We start from the raw sequence: 17,097 nt of genomic DNA on the forward strand, positions 1-17,097 counted from the left end.
AAAAATATTTTATTTTTCGCTTGAAATTCATTTCTAGTTATTAACACTTTTGCTGGCGATACAAACAGAAAATGGTAAAAAATAACCAAATGAAGAAGTGGTGCTAAGAAGAAAAATTTGATTTTTTCTCCGTTAGTGCCCTAAATACAATATTTACAGTGAAATTCAAGCTCAAAATAAAGCAGAAATATGAGAAGATGAAATAAAGAGGGCAGAACAATGTACTTATTTTTGTTTTTATTATTTTAGTGTTGAAGCATTGGGTGAGTAAATCACATACATAAACAAAAAGAAAGCGAAATGGCCTTATAAAGAATCTGTAAGCACTAAGCAGGCACTGAAGTACATAAAGAAGCTGATTTTATTAGCAGGAACAGAAAATATTCACAATCTGAAGCAATGTGCAGAAACAAGATAACAGTAGCCGGGACCAACATACTTTCCAAAAGGAATACAAAAATAGAAGAAATACGCAGCAATATAACCAAAGACAAAAGCGAAAACAGCGTTATGTACGTTTCAATCGAGGCTAGACAACTGCAAAGCGGAGGCGTTGAGAGATGAGGAGATAACCATATGGTAGGGTAATGAATTCCTGTTTAGAATTGGTTGTGGAAAATAGAACACTTAAATGTAATGTTGTGTGTTTTAAATTCTCATAAAAGTTTTGAATGTTGCGTCTTACTATTCCGAGTTGTCGAAGTTGATGAATATTCGGTAGAGTCAATCTTTAGGCTCCAGACAAAATAAGATAAATGAATTTTTACCGGGCATTCTTTGCTCGAATACTGATAATGGGGAGGCCAGCCTGTATCAGCAGTTCAGGTGGAAAATAGCGGCGGCAATATTTATTAAAAACAAAACTGATATGCTTCTGTTGTACGGCTTCCAGTTTAAGTATAAAATATTTTGTGCGAGGAAACCAACATAGTATGTTATATTCAATAACCGATCGTACCAGGGAAGTGTATGCAAGCAATATGGATTCAGGTGAGGCGAATATGAAGGAACGCCTTATTGAGCTTACAGTAGCAAATAAGTTTTTTGTTACATGTGATGCGTGTTTCTCCCGCCTTAAATCTGAAGCTAACTATTCCGAGGTTCTTGAACTCCGGAACACTCTTTAATATCTTGGCTCTATATTTATAAGAGAAAGTAAGTGTCAGTTTTTTTGGTTGTTTTTATGACCGCAACTGATTTTTTTCTAAATTTACTAACATCTCGTAATATTCCCGCCGAGATTTTGTTTTTTAAAGCGCTTTATTTAACAGAATTTGATCTTCTTTGCTGGTTTGTTTATAAATAATACTATCATCAGAAAACATGTGGACTTTGGCATCTAGATCTTTAGTTATATCATTTGTGTACATTAGGAACAACATGGGTGCTAGTACTCTGTGCCTCCAGATGCTGCTTCTATTTTTTCTGCAGAATAGACTGAAATATGAGCAAACAGTCGGTGGTCTAAACGTAAGATGCTATCCAGCTAGGGATTAGGTTAGTAACGAGAATGTTTTGAACTTTGAAGATCAGTTTCGGAGGCGACACATAATAGAAGACTTTTGACAAGTCAAGAAACAATATGTCAGTCTGCCCGTGCTTATCGATGTCAAATTCTGAGCAATGAATGCGTTCCGCCAGCTGCGTAGATGTGGATAACCATTTCTCAATTTTTTTATGATTTTTGTTAAGCCGTCATTTCTGTTAATTGTAAATCACGGTGTGCTTGATTATAAAATATTCCACGATTTCCATGCTACGAAGGTAAGAAAAATTGGCGGGTAATTTGTAGGGTTGTTGGTGTTGCTTGATTTATGAATAGGAATTTAGCAACTTTCTGTTTCGTAGGTACACCTGAAGCAAACAATGACTTCTTTTAAATTAGAAGCAGAGATTTTGACACTCATTAGGCATATGGTTTAAAAAATTGGTTATGAATATTGTCGGGACCACTAGATTTCCTCAAGTCAATTTCATGCCATAGGGATAGAATGCCTGATTCTGTTAATGATAACTTGCCTAATTAGCCACTGACAATCTTTTGAAATTTCAACGTTTCTTGAACGTTTCGCAACAAAATTCGTCTTCGCCTTCGCCTGAGCAAAGCGTTCCTCAACCTCCTTTCCTTCTGCTCTTTTTCTAACTCACCCCTTTTCTCTTTTTTTAGATTATGTGACATGAAAGAGGAATTTGCATGAAGTTCGTAAACCTCCACTTTACTGTTATTATCTACCTTTACTTTTATTTTTTTACTGTCAGTGCTTTTCATATGCTTAGTCTCACTTTTTTAGACCAACTTCATTCACCTACTCGGTCTCCGGTAGCAGTTCTTCACACCTGCAAAAACCCCATTTCAAGTCGACGTACAATATTTCGCCCCTCCTCCATTTCATTCGGCTCATCTGGCATTTCTCCTTATTCTGCTCATTGCGTATCTCTTTTGCATTAAATGTTTTCCTTGTAGCTTACTCTTGCTTCCAAATAAACCCTTAAAGTGTCAGCCACACGCGCTTTGTAGCGAAGATTGCAGATTTTTAGGGAGTTGATAAAAAAAAGAAGGGGACACTTGAGCTCCAAGTCAACGGATTGACGCCATAGCATTATTGGGCTAATACCGATGTTTGCAGAATTGGTCATTCTCTACTTTACATTCATGGATCCCTATGAGTCCTCATACCCCTCCTGGCCCAGTGGTGCAGCGGTTACGCGACGCAACACTCCTCTCCGATGGCAAGAGCTGCTACCGGCAGAGCTTGTGAAACTCACGTTGCTCTTCCCAACCAACATCTAGCAATCATTTATTAATTTTACCGCAACCTGCCAAGGTGTGCATTTTACTTACAATAATATGCACAGGTTCCCAAGCAGTACAGGTAATTGGCCGAACGTTTGAACCGTATTAACAAAGGCCGGCCCTAAAAATAACCACGATGGAACCATACTGTTGCAAAATTGGGCTAATTACGTGTGCTGCCTGGATTGTGATGATGCCGCAACCTGGTTGGAGATGGCCCAACGGGGTTAGGTGACCAACCTTCCTACTACTTCGATTCTCTGGGGATATTGTGAGATTTTTCGCTAGCGATATGACGTTAACATAAGAAGTCGTCCAAGATCTCCCCACTCACTCTAAAGCAGTTATATATTCGCAACGTATAACAGTGGACAAATAGGTGTTGCCTCTTCAAAGAACGTATTTCACTGTGGAGATATTTTAGGGTTCTTGTCAGATTATATTTTCAGTTTTTCGCAGCAAAAATCGTAGAAACAAAAGTGTCCCGATAGCACGAGAGTTCATAATTTTGTGAACAAGGATTTTTCCTGGTTCGAAAAAATTCTTGTAGGCAAAACGTCTGGAAGTCTCTTTTTTTGGGTCATCACACTAAGAGATCAAAAATAGATAATAAACCACAGATATTTAGATTCCGAGCATGAGCCTCCCCTGACACTTTTTCTCTTATCAAGTTGTTAGAAAAAATGATTTAATTTATTTCGCAACTGACAATGTTCCTAAATTCTAAAGCATATGTAGTGCTGGTGCTTATTTCTTATCATATAATTGAAGAATTTCCTAAGTAGCGTGCAGGGAAGAGAGAACGGGCCCCGCCCGCCACGCTTTTTGTTTATTTTCTGCGCTTCATCTGCTCGTCATCGGCGGCCCGTTCACGAAATGTACTATCGGGGAGAAAAGCGTCTCAGACACGCGGTGCAATTCACATTCACATGGCTTTTTTATGAGCCGGTCATTGCAAATAATACTTGTGGAGATCAGCCTAAACTATGGACTGTATAATGTGTGCTAGTTAAATCAGCCGAACAACAGCGCACTTCGCACCTATCAGGAAATATCTTTAGTTGTGCGTCCTGGAAAATTTTAACCCCTAGAGTAAACATTACAGGACAGGGCGTGCTCCGGATTCTCGAGAATTCCGTAAATGTTAGAAGAGACAGAAACCAGATAGTAGCGTAAGTTGTTGCTATATGTCCGTGTTTTTTTTAAAAGTTTAGAGTTATGCTTTTTTTCAAGTTCTTTTTGTTCTGGATATGCATTTATTTATTCTCTTTCAGCCATTTCTCACGTGGAACAAAGAGCATTCGAAGCGGAAGACACAAAAAACAACAAGGGCGACTGCATGTTGTTTGTGCAAGGAACTACATGCGAACCCAATGAACAATGCAAACAGAAGTTCGAGACACTTTGCGGCGGGACTACTATACGTCAGCATTTTAGCCATGCAAGATGCACTTTAGCAGACTCTGACACTAAAGAAAGCAGTAAATCTGAGCTGGAAGTGGGTGCCTCAGAAAACTAAACAGATTTTTTTATCTAACACCAACGACTGCATGCACTATTCAAGAAGTTGAGATTTCCTCAAAACCTAGATTTGTATCATTGCCAAATAAACACTCCCTGCAATTTTTCCTTACTTTATATATTTGTTGGCGGGTCTTCATATGTAAACAACGTATAAACGGCGCATGTTTTCTAAATAACGTGCTATTTACTGTGTGCTGCTTAATGTGCCGAACTTGCTTGTGGTTTATACGAAACGGCGGAAGCCAACACCAAAAGTAACTTGGATCACGTGTTTTTTTTTGTTGAAAATTTGGATGAAAAGTCACAGGGCGTTTTCGCAATTTTAGCGCGCCAGGGTGGCTTCGTGGTTAGAGCGCTCGGCTAATGATCCCAGGCCGCGGCGGCCACGTTTCGTTGGAGGCGAAACGCAAAAGGCGCCTTTGTGCTTTGAGATGTCAGTGCACGTTTAGATCACCAGTTGGTCTAAATTATTCCTGTGCCCTTCACTACGGCACCTGTTACTCTTTTCTTCACTCCCATCTTCCAACTTTCTCTTAAGGTGTTGTTCTGGTATCCACCGGTGTTTGAGACAATTACTGCGCCATTTCCTTTCCTCAGATCAATTTTCAAGTTTCTCACTTTTTGTCCCAGCCAGCATGCGGTGGCCGTGAACGGGATTTTAACACGTCGGCCTTAGCGTCAGCCACCAAACGCCGATGCTCTTGAGGCACACCTACGACACAGTAGAAAATTGCTTTCTGCCATTCATGAGAGCTATTTGTTACAGCTGCACTTTAAGAAAAAACGGGGTAAAAAGGGTGCATCCTCACGATTTTTGCTATCTGAAGACGCATGGACAAAAAATGACTCTCCTGCATCCACGTGGACGTCGTAAGTCTGTTAAGGAAAAATTCCACCTTTTTCTTTACTCTCTTTAAAACCAGCTGTGTTCCCCCTGCGGGAAGACGCCGTACAACAAAGTATGCAACCCGCACCCCCTCCTCTCTCTAAGATGGCCCTCTCCCGAAAGTGGGTTGGCTGGGTTATTTTGAGGAGAATATTTAAGAGCTATGCTGTCTTCGCCTCAGCCGGAACAAGTAGGCGTGAGTCATTTGTGGACACACGCACCTCCCTGCATTGACCATTTTGATCAGTGACTAAAGGACGCTTGCGAAACTGAAACGCGCCTCCTCGCTTCTTCAAGGGCCCAGAAGGTGCTAGCACTAAAGCCCGGAAGCGTCTTTCGTTGAAGAAAGCGTACAGCGATCTCCTCCTCCTTTTCGCCTAACATGGTCGGCAAAAATGGCGGACGAGGAGGCTGGGCACGCGCAGGACATTACTGGGAAAAGGTGCACTGGCCCTTGATCGGCCATGACAACCATCACGCATGCAAACATAATCTTGGCTGCGAACGATCAAAATAATAACTAATACTCGGTGCTTGTGCTTTCATACTTATGACTGGGTATCGTTTTAAAAGAGCAGTAAGTTGGCAAAGACCGACGACATGATAGGTTTTGTGTCACTCCGTTGACCAATTGCAGCTGTGAACGAAATCAACATTTTAGCGCCTCACTCCAGCAAACACACCAGAGGCATGAAAATTATTTCAGTTTTATCTTCGGCTTATGATAAACCTTTCATTAAGGCAGAAATAAAAGCTTTCAAACAAACTGCTTTGCTTCACAGCTCTATTCGTTAGTGCTGTTCTTAATTTTTTAATAGCGTAAGATAAACACCAGGACGCATATTTACCCCAGTGCAGTTCCGTATCAGGTGCGCTGCTTTTCGAGCAAACCCTCGTTATGGCACGGGTTTCTTGAGCAAATAAAGCGACATAATGCTACATGAAATAAGCACTATATCCTCTCTCACCAGACTCATGAGACACGAGCCAAATCGTATCGTACACTCGCCAAGAATCTCCTCGATAGTGCTTTGCTCGTTACAGTCGCTCGGGTCTTTAATTTAATATCAATGCCAGACTATTAAAAGAAGGGATTCACTGTGATAATGCATACAAGTTTTTAAATCGAAAGCTGATGAGCGTGCGATATTGTTTATGTAGTAATTTTATGTTAACTAAAGATATATTGTAATGTAACTCAAATCCCGAATAAATTGCCCTCTCTCTGGAGTAGCATGCCAAGCCGACAACTAGACGTCTCCTGTTCCATTAAAGTCCTTCCGTCCTGCACACTCATATTTCTGCTCCATTTTGTCAAAAACGAGCCTTACTCGCTGATAAATGGGTCATCTTCACCACTAATACTAAGAAGGCTGTAAAACAAAAACTATAGGAAGGAATAATTCAGCAGCTTAGGTGCATTGTGAATTGTGAACTGAACGTTCCATATAGTACGTGTATATATATATATATATATATATATATATATATATATATATATATATATATATATATATATATATATATATATATATATATATATATATATATATATATATATATATATATATATATATATATATATATATATATATATATATAATGCTACGCTACCAGCTACTCTAGTGGCGCCATACAGCGGCTAAACTACATTTCCTGGCAGTTGGCAAGCCTTGAGCCATCTCGGGGCTAGATGCTTCGTCTTCATCACCTCTCGTGCTGCCTGCTGCCTTGCGCGTTCCAACGTCTTGCGCGTATAATTAAAGCAAGTAAACCAGCCCTGCTTACGTCAACCGTTTCTCAGTGACAATATATACATACATATATATATATATATATATATATATATATATATATATATATATATATATATATATATATATATATATATATATATATTGTAAGACATACAATTGGGGTTTGCTGCTCCAGCGGCCAGTGCCGCCAAAGGAGAGAAAGCTGAAGAAGACGAAGCTGACGCAGTTCAGTGTGCGAAGAAGACGAAGCTGACGCTCTCCAAATCTTGGCTTGGAGCTACGCTATGTCAACAAAGATTTTGCCTGTCCACATTTCTTGTGCGTCTGATTTGCGTCTTTAGATTTGGTGGAGGTGCTGCCTGTTCCCACCCTGGAGCTACAGACCTTACGGATCTACACCCCATACCAGCCTCTACACCCCTTACCAGCTTCTACCACGATGACTGGCACCCAGCCCCAGCCTGGCTCCACTGTTCCCGCCGCCGCCGTTGTTCCGGTCCCGTGCGTTAGCGCGACCCTGCGATCTTCAGCGGCACGGACGACACCGACGTCGAAGACTGGCTCGCCTCCTAAAAACGCGTAAGCGCTTATAATAAGTGGGACGACAGCGTCAAGCTGACAAACGTCATCTTTTATCTGACCGACGTCGCCAACTTGTGGTTTCGCGACCACGAAGCCGATTTTTTCTACCTGGGCGGCCCTCAAAACCAGCCTTACCGATGTCTTCAGCAGCAACGCTGTCCGAAAACTTCGTGCCGAACAACGGTTGCGCAGTGGAGCCCAGCAGAGCGGCGAGAATTTCACAAGCTATATCGAGGATGTCGTTGATTTATTCAAGCGTCTGAATCCATCCATGAGCGACGCGGACAAAATCAAACGCATTCTTAAAGGGACTGAGGACGACGCATTTCAGATGTTAGTGTCCAAAAATCCTGAAAAATTCTCCGACGTCGTTTCTTCGTGTCAGAGCTATGACGAGCTCCGGAAACAGCGTCTTTTCACCCGCCGTACCATTTGCCCGGACGACACCCTTTCGAGATTTACTGTCGGCGGTCCTGCTCACGATCAGTCGACCCTTCTTCAGCAGATCCAGCAGTTTGTGCGGGAGGAGGTCGCCCGCCAGCTATCGCTGGTTACCTGCCCACCCGCTCCAACGCCAACGCTGTCGCCTTCCCTACAGCGTGTCATCCAGGAGCAGGTTGCAGAGGTCCTGCCACCCGCTAATCCACCTCCTGTAGTCACTGCACCGCTGACCTATGCTGAAGCTTTCGTCCAGCCACGACCTCAGCCGGTTGTTCCTGCCTATGCGCCACCTTGCACCGTCTTTCCTGACCCGCCGCTCGCTCCTACAATGCCTCACCTTCACTGGCCTTTGCCTCGCACCGCTCCACGCCCTCTGAATCTGGGGCGCACGCAAGATAACCGCCCGATTTGCTGTACTTGCAGCCTCGCTGGTCATGTGGCCCGTTGGTGCCGCACCCGCGGATCCCGTTCTCACGACTACGGGCGAGCGCCGACGTACGACGTTCCCGTGCCCTCCGCACCTGACTCTTCTCATCTGCCCCCGCATTCCTCTAACTATCACTCCGACTCCTTCCACCGAACCCCCGGCCGCCGTCTCCTCGCCGCCGTTCGGTCTCTCCTATGCGCCGCCGGTCGCCACCCCTCCAAGCGGAAAACTAGGCGCCGCAGTTCCGGGGGCAAGAACTGCGACCGTCTCAAGTCCTATTGTCGCTCCTGTGAACATTCTTGATGTGCTGGGTGAAGGTGTTCCTGTTCATGCGCTCATTGACACTGATGCTACCGTGTCCATCATTAGCCGCAACGTTTTGCCGCAAACTAAAAAAAGTGACGACGCCGCTTTCTGAAATTACCCTTCGAACTGCCAGCGCTGACCCCATTCGACCTCTCACAGTGTGCACCGCTCGCCTCATCATCCAAGGCCTCTCCTATACACCATTGAGTTCTTCGTTCTTGCCCGCTCCTCTCACGACATCATCCTCGGTTGGGACTTTATGTCCGCGCATCACGCAATCATCGACTGTGCACGTGCTGAAATTGATTTGTCGCCGCTGTGTGATGCTCTCGTGGACGCCTCCCCTGCTACTGCCGCGCTTATTCTCGCCACTCACGACACCGACGTGCCTGCTTTCTCTTCTGTTTTTGTGCCTCTTACTCTTGCTGCACTCTCTGACGCTACTGTCCTTTTTTCGCCCTCACCCCTTTGTGCGCACCGCAAATCTCTCATGCTCCCGCATGCTGTGCTCACAACATCTGGCTGTTGTAGCGCCCTGTACGTTGCGAACCCGTTGCCTATCCCGACCACTTTATTTCGGGGAGAATAGCTTGGCACGGTTGATGTAGTCGATCTCGACGACGCTTCAACAGTTCCGGATGACCCTCCCGCGTATGACATCAGTGCCCTCACTCCTCCCATCGTCGCAACCGATCAGACCTCACCCGACCGGCTCGCCGATTCCATCGATGCCGCTCTGCCACCTCTCCAACGCGCCCAGCTTGTCGCCTTGCTTCAGCGCTTCCGCGCGTCCTTCGATTCTCATCAAAACACCTTGGGTCGTGCAACAGTGGTTCGCCATCGTATCGACACTGGAACACATCGACCTTCGCGCCAGCACCTTTACCGCGTCTCCTCCACTGAGCGCCGCATAATTGATGATCAGATGAGCGATATGCTACACCGTGGAGTGATCCAGCCTTTTCACAGCCCGTGGGCTTTTCCCGTTGTACTCGTCAATAAAAAAGACGGTTCCATTATATTCTGCGTCGACTACCGCCGGCTAAACAAAATTACTCGGAAAGACGTCTACACCCTGCCTCGTATAGATGACGCGCTTGACTGCCTGCAGGGGGCAGAGTACTTTTCTTCGTGAGATCTGCGCTCTGGATACTGGCAGGTGCCAATGGCCGAAGCTGATCGCCCGAAAACAGCTTTCATTACGCCTGATGGGCTGTACGAATTTAATGTGATGCCCTTCGGTCTCTGCAACGCGCCTGCAACTTTCGAGCGCATGATGGACAACATCCTACGCGAGTTGAAATGGCAAACACGCCTCTGCTACTTGGACGATGTTGTCGTATTCTTCCCGGATTTTCTGTCTCATCTTCTTCGTCTTGAGAGTGTCCTTCAGTGTCTCAGTGACGCTGGTCTGCAGCTTAAATTGAAGAAGTGTCCCTTTGGCGCCCGACAGCTATCTTTGGCCACGTCATGTCCAAGGATGGTGTCCTCCCGGACCCCGCCAAGCTACGAGCAGTTGCTGATTTTCCGAAGCCCACCTCCCTGAAAGAACTTGGAATCTTTATTGACTTTGTTCGTACTTTCGTCGGTTCGTAAAGACTTTTGCTGCAATTATCGCCCCACTGACACAACTTCTCGCCGGCGGCCACGACTTACCGGCCTGGTCCACTACATGCGACGAAGTTTTTGCCATGCTGCGCCATCTTTTCACCTCCCCTCCGATCTTGCGCCATTTCGACCCTTCCGCCCCTAAAGAACTCCACACGGACGCCTGCGGCATCGGTTTGGGTGCCGTTCTTGCTCAGCGGAAACTTGGCTTTAATGAGCACGTCGTTGCTTATGCAAGCCGTGCACTCACAAAAGCGGAGACTTATTATTCCGTCACGGATAAAGAATGTTTGGCAATTATTTGGGCGATCACGAAATTTCGCCCTTACTTATATGGCCGCCCATTCGCTGTCATCACAGATCACCATGCCCTTTGCTGGCTGTCGTCACTCAAGGATCCTTCTGGCCGCCTCGCTCGTTGGGCTATCCGATTACAAGACTACGACATTCAGGTTATTTACCGCTCCGGACGCAAACACTCCGATGCTGACGCCCTATCCCGCTCCCCTGTGTCTTCTGAACTCGAACAACCCTCTATTTCCAGTCTCACATCTTCTTTCAATACCATTGATATGGCTTCTGAGCAGCGCAAGGATCCTTGGATGACTTCTATTCTCGATATCTTAGCCAACCGCTCTGCCAGCCCCCCTTCTACAGCATTCCGTCGTCAAGCCCGTCACTTTGTCGTGCGTGAACAGCTGCTGTACCGTCGCAACTACCTACGTATGGTCGCAAATGGCTGCTCGTGATTCCCCGGCATCTCCGCTCCGCTATTTGTGGCAGTTATCATGATGACCCGCAATGCGCTCATGCCGGTCACTTGAAAACGTTTACCCGCCTACGTCTTCGGTATTATTGGCGAGGCATGTACCGTTCTGTCCGTCAGTACGTCCGCTCTTGCTTCGAATGTCAGCGGCGCAAGGATCTACCACAGCACTCACCGGCTCCTCTGCAACCTTTACCTTGTCCGGCCCGCCCTTTCGACCGTGTTGGAATGGACCTTTATGGCCCACTTCCTAGCACTTCTGCTGGGCACCGTTGGATCATTGTCGCCATATATCATCATCAACTTCCCCGTTACCAGCTGCAACGGCCTCCGACGTCGCCGGTTTTATACTTCAAAACATCATTCTTCGCCACGGTGCGCCTCAGGAATTGCTCAGCGACCGAGGTCGCGTCTTCTTGTCCGGCGTCCTGGAGGACCTTCTTCGGGAGTGTCACATCGTCCACCATAAAGCTTCATCTTACCATCGCCAGACGAACGGCATGACCGAGCGCTTTAAACAGACCCTCGGCGACATGAAGGCCAAGTACATTTCATCCCATCACTCCAACTGGTACCGCATTCTACCATTCGTTACCTATGCTTACAATTCTGCAATGCAAGCAACTACTACTTGTTTTTCCCCGTATTTTCTTCTCTACGTTCGGGAGCCATCTTCATTTATGGACACCACACTCCCTTACCGCCCAGATTCCTCCGAATTTACAACCGTCTCTCAAGCCGCTGCGCATGCCGAAGAGTGCCATTACTCGACCGTTCTTTTAGTGCCCACGATCAGTACCGTCAAAAAAGTGCCGCGCCACTTCTACCTGTCTGCCGCCGGGTTACCTTCCTGACTTCTTAATTTGGCTTTTGGTGCCCTCCTCTAGCCCGGGCCCGTCGACAAAACTGCGAAGCAAATACCACGGCCCCTTCAGCAGTTCAGCAGACATCTCCAGGTAACTACCTCGTCGAGCCCCTCACGCTTTCACCTGATCATCGACACCGCGGCCGCGAAATCGTCCACTTCTTCTGCCTGAAACCCTACTACGACCACACTATCATCCCGTGCCCTTACGCCGCCAGGATGGCGCCTTTTCACCCCGGGGTTATTGTAAGACATACAAATGGGGTTTGCGGCTCCAGCGGCCAGTGCCGCCGAAGGAGAGAAAGCTGAAGAACACGAAGCTGACGCAGTTCAGTTGGCGAAGAACACGAAGCTGAAGCTCTCGAACTCTTGGCTTGGAGCTACGCTGTGTCATAGAAGATTTTGCCTTTCCACATTTCTTGTGCGTCTGATTTGCGTCTTTACATAAGATATATTTATCTATAAAAAGCAAACCTTAAAGAATACCGATTGTAATAGTGAGTGCTGAACAAACTGGTACAGGTTTCGTTTATAAAAATGCACAAGTTACCTTACATACCTAGAACCACTAATGTAGTTTGAATGTATCCTGAACCGGGCTCAATGCAGCTTCTAACCATCTCTTGCACAATTTTAGCCATTTGTGGCCACATACGCATTCCACCACGTATCCAGCTGCGCCGTACTACAGCAACAGCATCTCCTTCGCCAGGAAACTTGACAATGGTTTTGAAGAAGAAAATAATATACAATAGTGAAACTTTCATGATTCGCCTCTTTACAAATGATACCCCATCAGTGGCAAGCCTAAGAAATTACACTGATAACTGAAGATGCATAGTAGTCTCATAGCAGTCATTCATATGAAAAGACTGTAACCTTTCTGAACCAATGAAATGAATCCAATATGGAACGAGATGTGAAAATGCAACATACAAGCAACTGCAAAAAAAATTTGTGGAGTGGTATATTTAGCTAGAGCAAGAAACATCCTCGCTTAGGTAAAAGGGAAGAACTATTGGTTATGGTTGCCACAATGACATTACAAACATTCATGTAGCCTTTGCTGACCACACATCCTTCCCTGTCCGTTTGCTCAACTCCGTGCAACAAAAAAATCATAATCATAATTAAAACCACTGGTTTTTAAACTAATTTAATTGCAGTGCATCAATCCAATCATTTAGTTTCAGTTCCATTCTTTCTTAGTGAAAATAGCAAATCCTTTTACAAGCATAGTTTAGAGTAAAACAACCGTAGGTCCAATAAATATTGATATAGGAACTGCAAGGGCTCACAGATATGCCGAGATATACTCCAAGTATCTGCTAGAATAACATATTTTATCAGTGGTGAAAAACATCAAGGCATCCCAAGGAAATATTATTTGCCGAAAAAAAACCAGCTGTTGTATAATAAATACGAAATAAAGTCGACCAAATTTTCATACAAAGAGAAAAGTCTAAACCCTATTTATAAGCTGCACTGCCGGCTGAGATTTGCCTATATTACTAAACATGCCTTCACTGACTTTTCTCCCAAAAAGAGGCATATCCAGAAAAGTAAAAAACAATTATAAATGAAACAATAGGACAACAATATTCTCAGATGACACGGATTTCTTCCGACTAAGACACGCTGTGCAAACTTTAATGCGGGGGCTATCTTTGAAATGCCTCCGTACATCTGCAAATGCAGCTTAAACGGGCTATGCCCCAGAAGTCGTATCATAGGTGTGTTTGTGTGTGTGTGAAGGATGCCAACAGTCACCGAAACAAAGGTGCATCGGGGAATGTTTATTTTTTTAAGATTATTTGCAGTGCTGAGAATAACACTTCGATTAATCTGTCGCTTAAAAAAAAGTACTTACAAAGCAGCAGCAAAAGAAACATGCCACCGGTGGGATCTGAACCCACGACCTCCGAATATAGCATCCGGTGCGTCCGGATATTCGGTGACTGTTGGCTTCCTTCATGTTAGTCAAACGAGCCCTTCATTTTCCTTACCTTGTCTACTAATATATATTTATATACACGGTCGCGCGGCCGCCCAAGCGGGTCAATAATTCCCGCTAAACAGCACAAATGGCAAAGGATCTTGGGAACCCGGGGCGGGGCTGCGACAGAATGACAGTGATTAGTCACCCAGCCTCCTCTCTGTTGCCTGAGGCGGGAGAAAGTGAAAGAGGAGAAAAGTGCGTGTTGCTGGCAACAGCCGCGCAAAGACAACGGTGGGAAGCCCGGATTCCCACAAAACGTAAAACTGGATGCAGACTGCTTGCGAGAGAACGATACCAGGGTCGGAACAATGTTTAGGTATGCGAGTGTAAATACAAGATATCGCAAGCACGGATGAATGCACAAAATGTAAAATTACTTCTGGACCAGGTCGTTCATTGCCTGGACTGCGACCTCGTTTCCCTTGTGCGACATCATGCGTGCGAACCAAGACTAGAAACAAACGGCCACGGGAAACGGCCTCGGAGCAGCGCGTGAAATATATTTTGACATAACACACGTTTTACATCTAAATACATTTTATTGTAAAATATGTTCACATTTAAAACCAAAAAGAAAGCTCTACAGCATACAACTCGCCGCTGCCACCAAAAGGGAGACAGTGAAGTATAGGACGCGGCGCAACCAGCTGAAGACCAACCGCCTCCTCCTGGTTGGGTCTCTCACTTCGGCAGATCCAGCTTAGTGTCCAAATCCGGCACTTCCAGGGCACTCCACGAAATCCGGCGTCCCTTGCTAGGTCGTTTGCGCTGGCCCTGCGTCCATGTTCGCAGGCACTAGTTAGAAAACTAAGTGGAGCATCAACGTCTTCTATATACGTGAAGAGAAGACCATCATAGCGAGAGACCTTAAGGCGCCGACAAGCTTTATGAAAAGTGAAAAGCGCAAAACGCAGGTGACTGGTATCTTTGATGAGTTTGCGAGTGTCAATAAAAGCGCAAGAATAGGCTTAGCAAACCACCTTGATCCAACTTTCGTAGGATAAATGAAAAGTGTGACCGCTAAAAATAAATCCACAAACCCTCCATACTCTATGCACGGGTTATTTTACATTCATAACTGAATACCACCCTTAATGTCTCATAAGAACAGAAGTTATGTGCTCTCTTCTTGAAACATCATTCATGGGATCTATGTTTTGCAATACTAATAATGGGACCTTGTAAAGCGATATCCAAAAGTAGAACATAGCTTGCATATCTATCCAACCACTGGCGGTCAGATATCCTTGTGAGGTGCCTGTTCACAGTCCTCCCTAGGCGCTGCAATTTCATGGTATATACGCCATCTTTCGATAGGCGTAGACACAAAGCAAATTACTTTGTCCCATTATTAATACTACAGAACATAGCTGCGATGTACCATGTTTCAAGAAGAGTGAGTGAGTAAACGTTCAATAAATCTTTACTCACTCCTCATGAAAGACCGTACATCAGATCTATGTTCTGCAGTACTAATACTCGTTACTCACTCTTCTTGAAACATCGTACATATGTTCTGCAGTACAAATAATGGGCCAGAGTAATTTGCTTTGTGTCTACGCTCATTGAAAAATGGCATACATCTGATTGTCATGCATCAGGAATTTACAGCGCTGAGGGAGGACTGTGATCAGACACCTCACAATGATTGACCGCCCTCGGTTTAATACAGATGTAAGCTATGTTCCCCTTTTGTATACCGATTTGTTTCTTCAGACATTGTCGCTGCTCTTGCAACAGGCTGAGGGTCTGTTCAGACAGCATAATGTTGCGCATATATTTGTCGGATTCAGTGCATTGTGTGCTATGCATTTTGCGGCTGCGAAAATTATCGTGGACAGAGCCCAGAAAAAAGGCCGAGGCAAAGCGCAAACTTGAAATGAGATCCATCTGCTCCACGGACCAAGTGTGCGCTTCATTGGAGAGCGTGATGGCTACGTCCCTTCTCCCGCCCGTTTCTTCCCGCCTGTGTCCAAGTTTTTTTTTGCGCGGTCAGTCACCAACTATAGCCCACATGCCCGTGTTAACTACATTCAGCATATTTTGCCAGTAAAATAACTCAAAGGGCTATTACGATATTCGGCAATGCCAAATTCAGCGCAGTTGTCGAGGGGTGTTTTCTGACATGTTTACACAAGGACCGTGCACATTACTCGCTGCAGCATGTCCTCGCGGCGGTGGTGCACAGCAGAAGCGGACAGGCACCAAAGCGGTATGCTGCCCCCCGGTGGAGCACGGATCACGCGACCACTCCACACGTCCTGCCTCAAGGACGCTTTTTGAGTAAAAGACCCGGGATCCTGTTAACCGCTCGTTTCTGGGTTTAGCATCGGTGGCGGTGATGATGTAACCGTGAGAGAACGAGGAGGAAGGCATCACCGCCACTTATCCGCCAAACAGGCCCTTAAAAGCCGCGCTGTAAAAATTAAAGCGCAGCCCCGTACATACGCGTTCGTCACGCTCGATGATGATGGACGGCGATGAAGGCGCGGAGGAGGGCGCTGGGTCCTCTGCTTGCACCAGCTGCACAACGGACCACGTATGGATGTCAGTGGAGCGGGTGATGGGGGCGCCTTTAAAGTCGTACAGCTGTCCATTTGCAGGCGTCATGACTCCCGCGTAGAAGTAGCGGTGGTACCGAGGGTCGCAGTATGCAGCCAGTTCCTCCCCCGAAGGCACAGAGGGCGTCGGCTTGGTCGTAGTAGCTGCCATAAGGATGCCGAACCTCAGGAGCGAACGAAGACCAAGCTATAGCACCGGCTGCATCAAGGAAGGCTTATTAAAGGGCCTTGGTGACCGTTTAGGTACGGCGCGTGTACGTGCCTCGCGTCGCGCTCGTCTTCATCTTCCTTTCGGCACTGCCCGGTGCATCTGTCGCTTTGCAATAACGATGATGGACGGTGCACCGCTCCAAATTGAATATCATATACCTGTAGCGTATCGGGTTTGCCGCATTCGCATTACATCGTAATATCCCTTTAGTGGGATACTTGTATATACCTATAGATGTATTGGACTGCCCATATATTGCAGAATGAGCATTTTCTGGGATTCAGCGCCTAAATGCGGTCTTTCTTAGGTGCCGTTCCAAGGCTTATTGTTTTCATTCTGTCAAAATAATAAGGAGGCTATTTCAAACCTA

This window comes from Amblyomma americanum, chromosome 3, assembly GCF_052857255.1.
Source record: "Amblyomma americanum isolate KBUSLIRL-KWMA chromosome 3, ASM5285725v1, whole genome shotgun sequence".
Classification (NCBI taxonomy): domain Eukaryota; kingdom Metazoa; phylum Arthropoda; class Arachnida; order Ixodida; family Ixodidae; genus Amblyomma; species Amblyomma americanum.